Here is a 13,607-nt window from a genome sequence, read left to right as displayed (position 1 = left end):
AATATTTCGACACCAGACCCACCATTATTATTTGAGATTTTACCCCAACCCTCAGATATGCTGAAAAGGCAACAGTAGACAATTTGTGTTCGATTGCTGGTTATGAACAACATATGACGTCGCGTGGCTGCAGTAGGGCCATGTGATTTTGAAATTTCGAAATTTTAACACTTAAATCTGGAGGGATTTCTGCCAAAAGCCACTGGGTTTTGAGATTTGCTCCTGCGTCTCTGGGATCATGGCCGTTGAGCAGCTTGATCAGGAGTCAGAGAGGCCATTCGTGTGCAATGACTTGGGGTCTCATTGCGACAGGGAGACCAGGACCGGCTCCACCCCCATCCTGTGAGGGCCAACAAGTTTCATGACTGCAGGCCCAGACCTGACTGTCCAATGGCCTTTGGAGGATGACAGCCACCGAGCTGCCAAGGGGGAGCAAGCGGAGGGACAACACCCTTTCCCCCCTGGGGTAGCCTGGCGACAGTAACCTACTGCGGGGTCTGGACGCATTTCTGCCAAAAGCCGCTGGGTTTCGAGATTTGTTTCTGAGTCTCTGGGATCATGGCCATTAAGCAGTTCGATCTGGAACCAGAGAGGCCTTGCCTCCAATTATATAGCTGAGCCAGAGGTGGTTTGTGGGTGTGTTTCCCACATACCTAACTTTTGTCCGTTTACTTTCTTGGTAAACTTTGTCCCAAGTTTTTGGGGTCTAGTCAAAGGCACAGCAGCAATTTTGGGGTATCTAGAAGTCTGAAGGCGCCATCAGGCTGATGATGCACTCGTCTCACAGGTACAGATTGACCTGCTGGCGGCACCATACCCCGAGCTTCTCCCATTTTAGACTGAATAACACTATCATTATCTCTTCAATGCACCTGGAAAATGTTTTTATATATATATATTTTTTTTTCTATTTTCAGATTTCCTCATTGGTGGTGAATCAGAATATCTTACTTTCCTCATTTATTTTTGTCACAGAAAACCCTGGATTCTTTACATGAAACATGTCATATCTGATTAATATCTTAGAAGAAAATGTAGGTAGTTTTCTTTTTGTTTGTTTTTGGTCTTCCAATAAAGTCGGTCTCTAGTCATTACTTCAGGATATAATGATTCATTTTTTCTTGAATGGAGGCTGAAATGCCTTATGAACAGTAAATGATTTAAATTGGGTCTAGCCTTTATAAGACACTGGGTGAGGTGCTAACAATACCAAAATGAGACTCCAGACTTCAAGGAGCTCAGTCCTAAAGACAATACAAAGCCTATCAGTACAGTGTGGTAGATAGAAAGATGAAGGGTAATCAAAGAACACTGAAGAAAACCAGGAAAAGCAAACCAGGAGAATGAAATTAAGATTTGGGAAATTAGAAGAAGATTCTGGTTTAAAAAAAAAAGTGACCCTTAAATGTGTGAGAAAACAAGAAAGGATTTAATGAGAGGGGGTAGAGGGACAAAAACAATTACCTTCTATTTGTACCTCTAGGAAATAGTGGAGTCACTCTGGTGGGAGCGGGAGTGGATGGAAACTGAGTAAAATGGTCATTTCAAAGGTGGTCCATTCTGGACATTAGGCTGTTAATAAAATAATAAGGTGAACCGACGAGGAAACTCTTGTGGGCACAGTAGTGAGTGCTGCCTTCTCTTTGGTGCTTCAGGACACTGAGGCAGGCACTCACTTGCCTCTTTTGTGACACAGATTCTTGACCTATTATCTCACACACAACAAGAGACAAAGCTGTAACAAGAGGGAAAGCTGTGCAAACTAAGAAGCTATTATTATTTTAGGCTTTCCTCCTAAGTATGGTTTCTGGGACGCTTTTCCTCTGCCCAGTAAAAACACAAAACGCGGAGACGGTAGCTTTTTGATCCCGAGGGAGCTGAGTCACTTTATGGTCTTGTGGCTAGCAAGCTTCAGCAACACCTCTCCCTCCCCCCCCGCCCCCCGCCCCGCGCCCCCACGCCCCCACTTTTAGAAAAATCCTTTTATTTACAAAGTGCTCAAAGATTGTTCTTTGAGCAGATTATAGCGTTCTATCAGATGTCTATCAGAGTTACAGGCACATTTTAGTCTGTGCGAAGTCTAGGAGAGGCAGACGGAAGGTGAACCCAAGATTGGATTGCACATCCTCAGTCTGGCGACAGCTCCCGCGTTGGAGGTCAATCATGCCTATCCGGCGAGATGCGACTCCGTAAGAGACCTGAGCTGGCAAGAGCTGGGGCCTATTTTTGACCTCGTGATCGATTAGGGCAAAATATTTAGCGCATCTCCTTCGAGCCGGAATCGAACCAGCGACCTAAGGATGTCTACGATCTGACAGTCTACAGTCCTCCGCTCTACCAGCTGAGCTATCGAAGGGAGCACACACTTGTCCCCGGGCATTACTCATTCATGAAATGACGAACTAGGCGCCTAGCCTTGGGGCCCGCCCCGGGTCCAAAGGGCTCGCAGTAGATCCCAAGCCGGCTTGGAAGGAAACCGCGCATGTGCCCTCTACAGCGCCCCTCGGCGGGAGGACCCGACAAACCCGCGCATCGCCCCTGCCTGCGCTCTGTGCCTCAGCGTCTTCCTCTGCAGGCTCTCTCGGCCAATTCAGCCCCAGAACCTAGCCCTGCAGCTGGCCCACTCATCCGAGCTCCTCGGGATGGACGGTGTAAGGTGGTGATTCTGCGTCTTTCCGTTTGAAGGCTACCAGCCTCCTCTTCTGGACCCCAACGTTGACTCAGTTGACTTCTGTCCCCCGGCTTCAAGCCGTTTGTTTCAACAACTCTCAGGCCGCTCTTAGAGAGCAAAGTGTGGACTTCGACTCTCGAGCTCCTCTCCTTGCTGTAGATCTCCGTTTTTGCTCCGCATCCCCTCTGTTGGAAGTAGTTGAGGGAATCAGTTCAGGACTTTTACCACTATCGTGTACACACCTGAGTGAGAATAATTCTTGACCCTGCCAAAAGAACTAAAACGTTCTTGTAGCCACAAGAAGATGTTTGGTCAATGAAAACAAGAGTTTGACCCAGGCCACACCCCTGTCCTCCAGTCAGGAGTCAAGACTGAAATTGAGGCTGAAACGGTTGATCTTGACCCACAGTGTGGTGGTGTAAGATTCCAGGACAGATTCTGACTGCCCACCAGTTTAGAACTAGAAGTGCTCTCTGCCCGTGGTGTGAAAGAAAGGTTATAGAGCTGGCATCCTGGAAAGGGAGAGTCAGCTAAAAACAGGTGAAAAGAGCTCGGTCCCAGGTCTGGTCGGGGATGGCCCGTAAGGCAGGAACTACAAGATGCGGTTTAGCTGGAGAGGAAGTGTATGAACTTACGTAAACTGTTAGAAGAACTACTTGATTCTTGCCACGCAGCGCCGAAAAGGCCCCGACGTGGCAAAAACCTTCAGCACCTCCTTCGAGCCGGAATCGAACCAGCGACCTAAGGATGTCTCACAGTACTGCTGTCTACAGTCCTCCGCTCTACCAGCTGAGCTATCGAAGGGTGCACATAAGCTCATGGGACGTTACTGACTCATGAATGACGAAAGTCAAGCTTCTGCTTGCCCTAGATCCAAAGAGCCCTGCTTTGCTGGAAAATCCTTTAACCAGCAACCGTGTTCTCCTCCCCTGGTTTTGAGCCCTGTCATCGCGAGAGATAAACTAGGATGGGAAATGGGAGGATTGGAAGATTGGGGGAGAATAAACAATAGTCAGTGGTGTGCTTAAATTGAAGAAAGCTGAGCATCGGGAGACCCTCCCTCCCTCCCTCCCTCCCTCCCTCCCTCCCTCCCTCCCTCCCTTCCTTCCTTCCTTCCCCTTCCTTCCTTCCTTCCTTCCTTCCTTCCTTCCTTCCTTCCTTCCTTCCTTCCTTCCTTCCTTCCTTCCTTCCTTCCTTCCTTTCTTCCATGATCAGACAGAAAACTTGACACTTTTGCACCTCTAGTCGAACAGTAGTTCGGGTTTCATGCCAAAGAAATTGCCTCTTGAAGTTTGCTCTGCCAATGAAGCATGTATGTTTCCGTTTGCGAGTGGGGGAAAAAACTTAACAAAGGACACTTAGTGTTCTTCCCAGCCCTTCTATCAATCTTTGTGCTGTATTTTTCCTTCTGGGATCATTCCTGCTATCATTTAGGCTTCATAGGTTTTATTTTTCCGCTATCGTTTTTTTCCCCTTTCAGAGTTGCATTTAGAGGATTGACTTAGTCTACAAAGCTAAAAGAAGCCTTTTGGCAGCGGTGGGATTCGAACCCACGCCCCCGAAGAGACTGGAGCCTTAATCCAGCGCCTTAGACCGCTCGGCCACGCTACCAGATGAGGAAGGCATTGTTTTGTTGTCAACTACCATCATCATTTCACTTCTGTTTTGTCGTTCTAGACCGTCAAGTCCTAGTTTCAGACAGTAACTAAAATCAAACAGAGAAAGGGTTTAGTATTTCCTAATACTAGCAAGGCTTGCTGCTAAAGGTTACTTGACTGGATCATTACTCTTCCATCAGACTTTAAATGGGAAGATACTGCGAAGTGAAAGTAAATAAAATCTATGTCACCATACTAGGTGACAGACGACTATGTTTTATTGTTCACTTTCTCAAAGCCGCCACACCCTTTTGTTTATTTGGAAGTTAAAGGAAATGAGGAGCTAATTAAAGTTTGACATTTCTAGCGTTGAGGGAGTATGATAGAGCAATTGGAGTTTGGAATTTTAGACATTTGTAAAAGAGTGAGCTGGAATCTAACAAGTAGCTCAAAGACGCCCACAAAACTCTATAGTCCTCCCTTTAACTGAGATATCAAAGAATGTGTGCATTCGAGTTGGCTGAACTATTTTCTTGAGAGAGAGAGAGAGAGAGAGAGAGAGAGAAACAGAGATAGATAGATAGAGAGAGAGACAGAGACAGAAAGAGATTTATGCTATTAGAATTAGACTGTTTTAGGGAACTAGGTGTCTCAGGTTAACATGTTGACCTCTCACACCTCGCAAATCAGCCCTCTGAAGCTGCACAAAATTGCTTAGTAATTTTGTGGAGTGTGTGTGTGTGTGTGTGTGTGTGTGTGAGAGAGAGAGAGAGAGAGAGAGAGAGAGAGAGAGAGAGAAACTTCTAGTTTAGCAGAGCTCAAGCTTCCTGACATTGCAAGCAGTGTGTAATGGAATACAACCACACACTGATGTTGCTCATAGATTACAACAAGGAGCTACATCTAGGATGAGCTCTTCCTGATCCATCTAAATTCTTAGTTTGGTCTTTTGGTTCCTTCCATTCTCTTATGGGTCCCGGTGTGACCCTGACCCTGACCCCCTTAGGTCTACCTGGGGTGAATCTGGACTGATTGTCTTCTTTCAGGGAGCAAATACATCCACGAATTGACACCTGTGAATGGACTTTTAGGTTCTGATTGAACTGATCCTCAATCTTTCATTTACATCTATGAAGCACTCAGAGGCTGACTTGATTGGTCTATTCTAAGACTACTGACCACTCAACCTAAATGGTTCAAGGCTGACTTGATGAACTTTCTCTAAGAATAATGAATAATATTAATATAATATAATATATAATATAATATAATAATAAGTAGTAATGAAAGAATAATAAAAGCTCCATGACTTCTAGAAAAATTAAAGAGATTGTAGTATTCCCAGCTCTATGAGAGAAGAATATTTTGATATTAAAACCAGATAAGACAGCATAGAAACTATAGAGCAATCTTTCAAGAACACAGAAGAGGGAAGGGGGGGAAAAACAAGAGCAAAACATCATCAAGTTGAATCCACAATATGAAATACTAATAATAATACATCAGGATCAAGTGTGACATACTCTAAAAAAAGCAACCGATTTAACATTCACTCATTTATTCTTGATACAAGCTCAGTGAATTAGGAAGTAAAGAGAACTTTCTCAACCTGATGAAAGGAACCTATGAAAAAAATTTCAGCAAAGACCATCCTTAATCATAAAGTAATGGATGTTTTCTCTGTAAGATTAGACACAAATAAGGACATCTATTCTCATCACTTTGAGTCACATTGTATTTACTCACTATAATAATGAAAAAGGAAAAGAGAAAGAAAAAATTGAAGGCACCCAGGCTTAAACAAAACGAAATTTTGTCTTTTTGGCGGGGGAGAGGGACACAATGGCAGTGCTCAGAAACCATATGGTTCTGGGGATCAAATTCAGGGGTTGTGCATGCATGCTCTCCATCTCTCTGAGCTACTTCCATGGGCCATAAGGCTGTCTTTTGTTCCAAGAAAACACAGACATCTTTATAAAAACACAATGAAGTCTAAAGAAAGCTTCTATAGCTATAAGTAAATCTACAAAAGTTATAGGATATAAGATAAATATTTAAATTGACTGTATAGGAGCCAGAGGAATAGTACAGCACTTGCCTTGCACATGGCCAATTGGGATATGATCCCCAGCATTCCTTATGGTCCACTGAGCAATGCCAGGAGAAATTCTTGAGTGAGAGCTAGTAGTAACCCCCTCAGAATCCCCAGGTGTGGCTTCCAAACCAGAAGTATATCATACAATATATAGGTATAGTTATATATACTAGCAATGAACAATTAGAAGTTAATGATTTACGAGCAATCCAATTTACAATTGAGTCATGACATAAAAGTTGATGATGTATATGTCCAAAACTTATCCAACTACAAAATTGCTGACATTAAAACTAAAATATAGACATTTCACACTTGTGAATTAGAGTAATCAATATTTTTATCAATTGGCCAATATTCACACTGATTATTCCTCGTTGATTTAGAGCCCGGCAAGCTACCGAGAGTATCCCGCCCACACAGCAAAGCCTGGCAAACTACCTGTGATGTATTCAATATGCCAAACACCGTAACAAGTTTCACAATGTTACTGGGCCCTCTCGAGCAAATCAGTGAACAGCGGGAGGACGGTGACGACAGTGACTGATTTAGAGCTTGTATCCAAATAAAAATCCCAACAAATGGGCAGGTGGGAGGGAAACTGGGGACATTGGTGTTGAGAAATCTACACTGGTGAAGGGATGTGCTGGAAAATTGTATGACTGAAACCCAATCATAAGCAACTTTGTAACTGTGTTTCTCATGGTCACTCAATTTAAAAAAATCCCAAGAAGTCTTTTTGAAAGTAACTGACATGCTGACTTCAAAATTTATATGAAAAGACAGACTTAAAAAGCATATCGTGTTTTAAACAACTTTTTGAAAAGAACAAGCGCTTAATCTCTCTAATTTACAGACTTATCACAAAGTTACCACAATGAAGAATGTAGTATTAAGGTATTAAAAATAGGTTTGCAATATAAGAGTACAGAAAAAGAACTATACATATATTGTCAATTGATTATTGACCATTTCAAAGGGAATTCATTTAAGATATTTTATAAACTGATATTTAAAATTTTCTTTAACTTTTGATCCCCACCTCACCCCATATACAAATAACAAAATAAATCACAATGCAACAGTAAAAATATTTAGAATAAAATACTTGTTGACTTGTATGTGGAAATCATTTCTTAGGTGTATTACTGGAAGTATGAGCCATAAGAGGAAACACATCTAATTGAAACTCATCAAAATTAAGAAATCTTTCTGCTATCACCAGACACTAAAGGACTCAGGATGCAGTGGTCACTCGGGCAGTAGAGCTGCTGGTTCCTGTGGGGCTGTATGACCTGACTCTCCGTGGCTGCCACCGGAGCATGAGCACCTGCTCTGCCCTGTCTAGGGCCAGCCTGGAGTGAGGGAAGAGGAGAACCGAGTTGCATCAGGAAAGGAACTACAACAGGATGACTTTATAAATAAAGTTTTTTTTTAATTAAGAAATTCTGCCCTTGAAAAAAATTTTTTTTGGGTGAAACAAAGTTTATATTGAAACTTATTTAGAAAGATGTGAGGAGAGGGAAAGAGAGAACTGTGTGTCCAGGAGTTAACGCAGGCTTCCCAGAGCAGAAAAAAGCAAGCAAAGAAACATACAGACAAGCAAGCAAGATACATGTTCAAGGGAGATCACAGGTTTGAAGAGCAAGTCTGCAAGAGTCTTAAGAGATTCAAAATACAAGCTATATGCATGAAAACAATAGTTGTGTTCTTAGTCTTCATGTTACTCCTAGCAGACGCTGTTAAATACTAGAGGCATCTTTACTACATCTGAGACAATACTATTGTTGTCTAGTGTACTATAATATATGCCATCTACTATAAGTCCAAGGTTGCCACTAAGTATTTTTTTTTACATAGGATAAGCTTTCAATGTAGGGTTATCTTACAGACAAAACAAGGGAATAGACAGTGTCAACCAATCACAAACCCTTGGTCTTGGATTACAAATACCAAGCAGTATGTGTAGGATTTGTGGAGAATGAAGTGGGGACTGGGATAGGGAAATGTCTTCGAACTTCCAGGAAGCCCATGCACTGGTTACATAAAAGACCAAGAATAAAACTTTCCTCTTGGTTCAGGGTTTAGTGTTCAGAAAGTAAAATACTAGGCTGTCTACCTAACAACTACTAGAGAGGACTGTTAAAAATATTCAGATGACTATTTATTTTTCTATTTATCTTAATTATGTTAATGTTTCATTCTTATATTTTGAGATGATGCTATTAGTTGCCAGAAAAAACTGGGAATTTAAAAAAAAGACTTATTTTTTCAGAGCAGTTTAGATTTATAGCAAAATTGAGAGCAAAGTACAGGTTGTTCCCATATGTTCTCTGCCCCAATCCAAGACTACCTGACTTCTCATACTGGTGTGGTACTTTAAAAAAAAAAATATGCATGAACCAACACTGACATATCATTATCACTTCAAACTCTCCTTTACATTAGGACTCTCTCTTGGTGTTGTATATTCTATGGATTATGTCAAATGTATAATATATATTTACTGTATTATGTAGAACAGTTGCTGCTCTGAAAATGCATCCAGATGATTTTTCAGAATGTCAAACTTGAAATCACAGTTTGCATCACAGGTACACAAACGGTAGGAGGTAGCATCAATGGCTCATGTGATATTTTCTGTTGTGATTTAGCATTGGACTTGCACCTTGTTTACAGGGCACTGAAAAGGTATTTTCTATGCCGTACACTTTCAGTGTAGGCTCTATCAATTGCTTTTGCTGGTAGGAGAATAGCAAACACCATTCATAATGAAGCCATTCTGCTTTGGGCTCTTCTAGGGACAGTTGCAGTGGTGCCTGCTATCCACAGCACTACAGCAGTTCTAGCAGCAGATTTACTCCTGTCTGAGCAGCATTGGTGCTGTGGACAGTTAAAGGATGTTCTTGTATTTTAATCTTGTTCTATACTGAGATCTCTTCTCCCATTACAATGTTGCTGAATAAAATGTTCTTACATTCTTTAAAATTTTTTGCTTAGTTATTTAGAAATAATCAAATAGAATTTCTAGAATAGAAAATTGCAATTGATAATTATAATTTATTCAGCGAGCTGTCTACTAAACACTATTGAGGAGAGAATTAGCAGATTATGAGTACAAACATACCATCTAGAGTGCAACATAGACAAAAAGAAAATATGGAAGAGAGGTTAAAAGAAACAGAGGACAGGCTTTGAGTGTCTAACATATGTCTAATCACAGTTTCATAAATGGACGAAGTAGAACAAAAACTGCACTTGCAAAGGAATAGATGAGAACTTTCCAGAACTGAAGAAAGACAACATTCTACAGATTTAAGAAACCCTATATCAAGAATCTGACACCTATACCAAATGCCATATCTTGAAGAAGCAAGATGACACTTGCAAGATGAAAAAACAAATAAGAAAGGAAATCCAAAGGAGAGGACAGAGCGGTAAGGAGTGCTAGAATTTAGGTAGTCTGAATTTGAGATAAGGATGGAGGAGTTTATGGGAATTATACAATAACCAGAACATCTTACCTCTATCAGTCTCAAAGGCTGATAAGGTAAAATCAAATGACATAAATTCATGGGTCGAGTTAGCGCATGTAAAAATTATGAGCATACAAAGAGAAAAAAAAGCAGAGGCCTGAATATAAACTTGCTTCTTTAAAGAATATTTGCCCTTCCTTTTTCTGCTTCTCAATTCCTCTTCTTACATAGCTGACTTCTGCAGAATCTCCCTTCCTGTATCACTCTCATTACCCTCTGGTCACTGCAGCATGGCACTGGCCAGTCTTTGATGTTCCCTTATTCTGCCCCTCCCCCCCCCCCCCCCCCCAGTCTATTCACTCTGCATATGCGTAGGTGGCGAACGTCTGTTTTCACTTTTGAAAGGGCAGTAACTTCATTCCAGAAATCTGTTCCCTAGGAAGGAGCCTGCTTTCTGATCTTCTCTCATGTGTGGGAGGTTGGGCATCTGCCCCAGTCACGGCCTCTTCAATACCAAAATCTTTCTCTTAGACATTGTGCACAACCCTTTTGTACCAGGGATCACAAGGGTCCTCCCTTCCCTTCCGGGTGCAGCTCAAGTCTCAACCCCCCTGGAAGGCTTCGCTTTGCTGACGGCTCATTCAGCAGGTGTGCGTCAGTCGCAGCAGGGTGACTTCACCCCTGACACAGCTGCTTTCCACTATTCTCTTCAACCTTCACTTTCTTTACTAAAGACGAGGGCGCCCCTTCCACGCTAAGGCCACAATTGTCTCCCAGATTCTGAGGGCTGTGCCCAGCTGGTGGAAGCATCAATGTGCGCTTGGACGCCAAGACAGGAGCTGCTGATGAAGGGCTGGAGTGAGGCAGAACAAGAAGCCATGACAGGCTGCACTTCAGCAAAACAAGCAGTAGGCCTAAGCTTCTATTTCCCCGAAGAACTGTATTCTGTTTTCTCGAAGTTTGTGATTATAGTTACTGGGAACCCCCTCCCCCATAACTCGTCTCTAACCGCTTACACTAATCAATAAGCTACCGTCCTGTTTTGCAGCCTGGTCCTGTTGGCACCTGTTAGCTATGCTTATGTGACTAGGGATATTAAAACCAGCTGTAGTAGGAGCTCGGGACCTTGTCCAGACTCCACTGCGTTGGGTGAGACTTGGACTTTGGCTCGAGCTAGAAATAAAGGTTCTTTTGCTTTTGCATTCTCCCTTGGGGGGGTCTCTCTGCAAACGGGAAGCCCTATACCCGGGTATAACACTGGGACAAGATGCTTCCTTCTGAGGCACTCGCAAGAGGCCGGTGGTTGCTGGCGGGCGGGTGTCCTGCGTGGAGAAGAGGAAATTAAGGACGGACGCTGGATTCCAGCGGAGAGCTGCTGTGGACAGTTTTTTCCTCGCAGGGTTTCCCTTTCTCCTGCTTACTCAGCCTGGTGCGGGGGTCCGGGGTGCTGGTGCGGGCAGTATTTTAATCTGACATGTTCTCGGGGTGGGTAAATTTCTCCGGAATTAAAAGAGTGGCGCTCCGGCCACGGGCCCACATTTTGCATTCTTCCCAGCAAGAGCGTGGGGATCCAAGGTCAATAACTGGGAAACACCGAAATAAGTCCCACGGCGCTCCTGGCTTTCAGCACGTAGATAGTCTGAGAGGTCCAGCATGCAAACTTGCCTTTACTGAGAAGGAAGAAGAAGAACTGCCCGTGAGGCCCTATAGCTCAGGGGTTAGAGCACTGGTCTTGTAAACCAGGGGTCGCGAGTTCAAATCTCGCTGGGGCCTACGGCAGACTTTTTTTTTTTTTTCCCCTATCAAAAATCAAAGATCCTTCCCACCCTCCTCCTATCCTTTCCCATCACCTCTCCCGGTAACTTTAACCCCACAGTAAATTCACCACGTTTTCTTCTCCAGGCTGAAGTCAGAGCCTTGGGGGAAAAACCGGCGCTGAGCAGAGGCGCTTCCGGTCGGCCAGTGCGCAAGCGCTGCCTCGCGGCAGGGACCGACCGGGCCGCGTTCTCCCCTGAAGCGCCCCCTGCGGGGCCCGAGAACACCCCGCCCGAGTGCGGCTGAGCCCGGTCGCCGCAGGCAGTGGGGTCGAGCCCGCGGCACTCCCCGGGCAGGTCTCTGAGCGGAGAAGGAGGTGGCCCTTCCTCCAGGGAAGGGGCCGCCGGCTTTCCAGTTTGGGTGGTTTTCGAGCACCGGGGAGGGTAAAGCCAAACTTGGAGCTAAAAAAAACAAAAAACCCTACAAAAATAATGTGGCTTTCTCTCTAAAAAAAAAAGCCTTCAAACTGTGTTTCCTGAAACGACGCCTCCGAAACACACTCTAGTTTCTCCCCACGGACCGGGCCGCCTCTCTCTTCCCGGGAGTCGCGGCCCGGACGCCGGCGCCAGAAGCGAGGCGCGGCGCGGCGCGGCTGGCGACCCCCACCGCGCGGCCCTGCTCCTGCGCCCCTCATTCTTCGCCGCCGCCCGGGCGACGCCCGCGCTCTCGCGCCTCGGCGTGCTTGGCTCAGCGGGGCGGGGGGAGGCTTCACGGATTGATCCCATCTGGGAGGCCGTCAGCCAAGCTGGAAGATCGGCCCCGGCAAGGCTGGCCTGGCCTCGCGGCCGTGGGAGCAGGACGCCTCGAAACTTAATTCTTGGATCTTCGTAGTGCCCTAGTCGCCGGCTCTCGGCTCTGGATCTCCTGAATAGAGGATTCCGGCCTTTGTCTTCTCACGCTCCCTTCGATAGCTCAGCTGGTAGAGCGGAGGACTGTAGTTGTATAGCGACGGTCATCCTTAGGTCGCTGGTTCGATTCCGGCTCGAAGGAGAAGCTTCTGTTTTGGGACTTCCTAATATCCCCGCTAATATGAGCAGTGCCGAGCCGGTTCCGTAATACGGAGTTACTTTCATGCGTCTCCCCCGTCTCCAAAGCAGGGCAGCGCGTCGCCTCCTCGCTCGCACCTGAGCATCGCGCAATTTTTCTTGATGTGTTGCAAACAGGGAATGGTGTAGCAACTGAGGAACTCCTGCAATGAATTTTGTATCCTGTATCTTTCTCAAGTTGCATTTCCTTTTGTTTTTGACCCCAAGCTGTTGCCTAAGGTCCTAGGGCAGGAGAAAAACCAAAGGTACAGTACATTTGTGTGTGTTCTAAGACCTCAGGGACACTTCAGGGGCGCCGGTGGGGGGACCATCACTCTGATTCCTGCCCGAGTTTCTGCCCCCGATGAGGCTGGAAGAGAGACCACGTTAAAACAAGGACTCATTCAGGTAAACTCGGGGGTCCGGCTTTCGCACTCTCCCCTGGGATGCTTTGAAGCATCTCGGGGCTCGGAAACCCAAATCTGGCAAACCAAGCCGCGTTCGGATACTTTGATCCCAGTGGGGACCCTCTCAAGTAGCTAGGTCAGGGGCTTCCTCTCCACACACCAACCCACGTCTGGAGGATCTAGGGCGACGGTCGAGAAGAAGAGAGTCTAGGTTCAGGGTGAGACACCGGACTGCAATTAAAGAACAGAAAATAGTCTGGGAACTGAAGGACGAAACTGCAGGGAAACGCTGGCCAGAAAATGGAAGTTCAGAGAAAAGTTTTTCCATTGCTATCGCCGTGGCTCGTTGGTCTAGGGGTATGATTCTCGCTTTGGGTGCGAGAGGTCCCGGGTTCAAATCCCGGACGAGCCCTGAATGGCGATGTTGTTTTGGTTTGTTTTCTCCCACCAAATCAGTAGTTTGGGAAGTACTCAAAGCTCGGGCCTTCGGAAACTTGGTGAACTGCCCAAGAGAGGGGAC

The 13,607-nt window shown here is 45.1% G+C and overlaps 6 non-coding genes across 6 annotated transcripts; 3 read left to right on the top strand and 3 right to left on the bottom strand.

Annotated features, from left to right (window-relative positions):
* Positions 1–2,266: 2,266 nt before the first annotated feature.
* TRNAY-GUA (transfer RNA tyrosine (anticodon GUA)) lies at positions 2,267–2,356 on the bottom strand. Its single transcript is given in 2 exon segments — positions 2,267–2,302; positions 2,320–2,356. It is a non-coding gene; the product is annotated as a tRNA-Tyr (tRNA).
* A 1,028-nt stretch (positions 2,357–3,384) lies between these two features.
* TRNAY-GUA (transfer RNA tyrosine (anticodon GUA)) lies at positions 3,385–3,475 on the bottom strand. The gene is given in 2 exon segments: positions 3,385–3,420; positions 3,439–3,475. It is a non-coding gene; the product is annotated as a tRNA-Tyr (tRNA).
* A 725-nt stretch (positions 3,476–4,200) lies between these two features.
* TRNAL-AAG (transfer RNA leucine (anticodon AAG)) lies at positions 4,201–4,282 on the bottom strand. Its single transcript has one exon. It is a non-coding gene; the product is annotated as a tRNA-Leu (tRNA).
* Positions 4,283–11,540: 7,258 nt separating this feature from the next.
* Positions 11,541–11,613, top strand: TRNAT-UGU (transfer RNA threonine (anticodon UGU)). Its single transcript has one exon. It is a non-coding gene; the product is annotated as a tRNA-Thr (tRNA).
* Positions 11,614–12,556: 943 nt separating this feature from the next.
* Positions 12,557–12,645, top strand: TRNAY-GUA (transfer RNA tyrosine (anticodon GUA)). Its single transcript is given in 2 exon segments — positions 12,557–12,593; positions 12,610–12,645. It is a non-coding gene; the product is annotated as a tRNA-Tyr (tRNA).
* Positions 12,646–13,427: 782 nt separating this feature from the next.
* TRNAP-UGG (transfer RNA proline (anticodon UGG)) lies at positions 13,428–13,499 on the top strand. Its single transcript has one exon. It is a non-coding gene; the product is annotated as a tRNA-Pro (tRNA).
* Positions 13,500–13,607: the final 108 nt, after the last annotated feature.

This window comes from Sorex fumeus, unplaced genomic scaffold (genome assembly GCF_029834395.1).
Source record: "Sorex fumeus unplaced genomic scaffold, SorFum_2.1 ptg000098l, whole genome shotgun sequence".
NCBI classification, from domain to species: domain Eukaryota; kingdom Metazoa; phylum Chordata; class Mammalia; order Eulipotyphla; family Soricidae; genus Sorex; species Sorex fumeus.
The sequence above is the reverse complement of the archived record's forward strand: the minus strand, read 5'-3'. Positions and strand labels throughout refer to the sequence as shown.